The 3,761-nt window shown below is 41.1% G+C and overlaps 1 long non-coding RNA gene across 1 annotated transcript; it reads left to right on the top strand.

Moving 5' to 3' along the window:
• The first annotated feature begins 1,664 nt into the window (after window positions 1-1,664).
• On the top strand, window positions 1,665-3,552 carry LOC137180553 (uncharacterized). The gene is made up of 3 exons (XR_010927994.1): window positions 1,665-3,053; window positions 3,176-3,283; window positions 3,390-3,552. It is a non-coding gene; the product is annotated as an uncharacterized lncRNA (long non-coding RNA).
• Window positions 3,553-3,761: the final 209 nt, after the last annotated feature.

Below are 3,761 nucleotides of genomic sequence, written 5' to 3'. Positions count from 1 at the left end.
AGTCCTCCCAGATTAACTGGCGTTCAACACGCGAGATGCTGCACAGTGGGCAGGATACTCCAGAGCCGCCGGACTGGACCCAGGCAGCCACCCAACATTCAATACACACACATCAAAGTTTAAAGCAAGAAGGGCCTAGCCTCATAAAAAAGGAAAAACGTGAACATAGCGCAGTTGTGGCGGTTTCTTGCCATTCCCCACTGTTGGCTTGTCTGTAGTGCGGTACTGCAATATTGTGCTTATTGCCTAGTTATAGTAATAGTTACTGAAAGCACAGCCTTTTAGTAACTATTATATTACAACCTGAGCTTATCTACACACTTTATGACTGATTAAAGTAATGTGAATACTGCTAATGGCGTATACTTTTCTGTGGCTGCAGCAACGTGCTGGTACTTCTCTCACACACTGGAAGAGACTCACTTCCCACAACGAGCCCGCTAGACTGAGTCACACACACACATAACGAAGGTGCAGTTACGCTGTTGTTATGTTGTTGAGTGAAGCACTGGAGACGGGCAAACTGTTGAGGACTTTATGTAGCAACCGCTAACACTGATAGCATATCTGGTTTTATCTGCACTCACCCTACCTCTTTCACTCTACTTCTCTGTACGTCATTCTGCAGTCTTCTACTTCTACACAGTCCCACAGTAACAGTGCACAGCATCAACATGCACATTAAGCACCTCTGTGTTTATTAACACAACAGCTATTGGTGTAACCTAGCTTGTAAAAAAAAAAAGTAGTTATTACTGTCACTGAAAAATAACTATATTAATTCATATAATTATTAAGTGTTTGTTTACCTTGATAGACAGAGAGGGAACATGGATTGAATATAGGGATGGAAGAGAACAGGAGAACTCAAGGAGTGACAGATGAGGAGAGAGAGGAGAGGAAGCAAGGAGAGGAAAATGTACAGGCAAGGGGAGCAGGAGAGGAGTAGGCAGAGGAAAGAGAGAAAGATGAGACAAGCTTCCAAAAAACCTCTAAACACAGGAAGTCTGGATGGGAACCAGATTGGCCTAATATACCAAGATACAAGCCTTGGTTGTACCATACTTCAAATGGTAAGTTTCAAATACAAAATTAGTGTGTAAAATAAATAAATTAAAAGATATGACTGAAAATATTCTTAATGAATCTATCCATCATTTTAAAGGAATGTTCTGCCACTTATGTAGGCAACATAGACATGCTGCCAAGAGGGGAGTGTCAAAGCGGCCATTTATTGAAGAGGGCTCAATGGTTTACCGCCTAGACTGTTTAGACAGACACATGATAAGTGAATATCGAAGGGACAGTGTTAAACCCCATGCCATGCTGGGGTATTATGTTTCTTTTTATATGTTACAAATTACAATGCACACAGGTTCCTCAGTCTTGGATGCCTTCGAGCCTGTTGTTGTCCTGGATCATGAAGCCATCATAAGGGCCTTTAAATGTCTGTACCACCTGACAAAGCGATAACAGTCCCATCACACTAATTATCCTGCACTGTTGAACTTGGCAGAGCTACTTGGTTGTGATTATTTTGAAAAGCTCAAAGTAAAAAGTTCTATACAATATTGAGCTATTTTGATGCTTTCATTATAACCTTATATGAAAATATTGCAAAAATAATACATGCTCTGTTTCATTTATAGATTGGAAGAAAAGCAATACAGGCATCTGTGGCCATAGGACTTGAGGCTGATGAGAGCACAGACGTTGCCATCATGGGCCAGTTGGATCTGCGAGACAGCTACTAAAAGCAAAAAATGTATGTAATTATCAACCGGTATTGCGGTAATCCCTAATTTAATAGTCTTCTATGAAAATGCTTTAATCATTTTCAGATACATGGACCAAGAGGGGAAACTGTGGAGTGTGTTCCTAGACCTCGTCACGGTGCCAGATGGGAGGTCAAACACAATAGTGGTTGCATTCAAGGGGGTTCTCCAGAAAAAGAACTTCCCCACACACAAACTGTTTGGGCTGGGGACTTATGGAGCAGCTGTGATGACACATCAAAAAATCTATTTACATACCTGGATTCTTACTAGTAGGCTATATTATGTGATACAAATATGTATTTACTCGATTAAAGCAGAACAGCATACTGGGGTTGCCAAACAGCTGCAGGACGAATTCCCATGGATGGTGTCTGTTGCATGTAAAGATGCATCCAGCACCGTGCCATACAGGGATACATTTAATGAGCACCTGCAGCAGCTTCAGATTTATTTCAAAAATAGCTGCAACAGGACTGCTGTCCTTCAAGCAGCATCAAAGGCCTGATTTGACTGTGTAGGTAATAGAAAATTTTAATAGTAATTTAATAGAAAATGACAAATGTCAATAATCATTATAAATAAGATTACATCTGTAATACAACTCCAGAACTGTTTGACCTAATCAATCTACCTTTATTGTTATCTCCTTAATTTACGCTTTAGGAGGTCAAAGACACTCGCTGGCTGTCCAAGCACCAGGCCATCACCAATTTACAACAGAACCTCAGCACTATGTTGGCAGCATTAGCTGAGGAGGTGGAGGTAAACTAGTGCCTGCTGGCAAAAGGGCTGTACAATTTTTGTGCCACATACTGATTTGTGGCAGCTGTATACATGTAAGCGGATGTGCTGCCCCACCTGTCAAGGCTCTCAAAGATCTTCCAAAAAAAGAGCAATTCAACTTTCTGGCTATTGGACAGCAGGGATGCCTACAACTACTGTACATTGTACATACAAGTACAGTCACCAATAATTAAACTATTCTTCAACTCAATATTGAAATTATGTAAGTTTCAAGCAAAAAAACTACAACAAAAAAACAGAAACATCTTGTTTTAGGTCCCTGTGACTATGGCTTCTAGAAAAGCCATTAAAAATGCCGGTGATTCCCAGCCCCCTGGTTCTTTCTTGGGAAAGTTACACCAGGACCTAGATGACCCCTGAGGTCTTGGTGTCTTCAGCATTAGGAATGAAGAGGAGAGGAGGAGCAGAGGAAAATAACAAAGACAGGGAGGGATGACTAGGGAGCAACTCTGGGCAAGGTTCAGGGAGCAAGTAAGATATTCATATTTATATTACTTTAAAGATTTATGTTAATGTGTGGGTAAATTAAAATAAACTTGACCTATTGCTTATTTTGAATTACGTTTTCTGTCTATTCATTTCCTTGAAATCAGATCATGGATGCCAGCATGATGCCCAAAATGATGAGTGGGGCCAGCTCTACCCATGCCTCAGCCAACTAGCAGCCATTGTGCTCACGGTGCCTGTTTCCTCTATGAATTGTGAGAGGGACTTTTCCACCATGAATAGAGTTGAAGCAATTGAATATGTGATTTATAATACTCTTTGTCCCTCCAACTTCTCTCATTATACTCCCTCTGCTTGCAGGTGAAGACAAACCTAAGGAACAGACTGCAAGGAGAGCACCTAGCAGCCTGCATTCGGCTGTCTATTAATGGGCCTCCCCTCAAGGACTTCCCATATCAAAGGGCCATGCAAGCATTCGATGAGAAGCCCCTAAGAGCAAAATGCTCCAACAAATCCTGCAATCTTTGTGTCAATAAACAATAATAAATAAAACATGTCAAACAATGACATCTACCAGCGAGTACAGTGTGGTTTTCACCAAAAATTTGCGAATGCTTTTGTTTCATATTTTTGGCAAATGACCATGATATAAGCGGGATAATCAACTTGTAGGTGTGCGTTTTAAGGCACTTCACAGGGGCCTTTGCTTCACATCAGATGGTTCTGCACCTC

Source organism: Thunnus thynnus, chromosome 3 (assembly GCF_963924715.1).
Source record: "Thunnus thynnus chromosome 3, fThuThy2.1, whole genome shotgun sequence".
Classification (NCBI taxonomy): Eukaryota; Metazoa; Chordata; class Actinopteri; order Scombriformes; family Scombridae; genus Thunnus; species Thunnus thynnus.
Note: the sequence above shows the minus strand (reverse complement) of the source record. Positions and strands in the feature narration are given on the sequence as shown.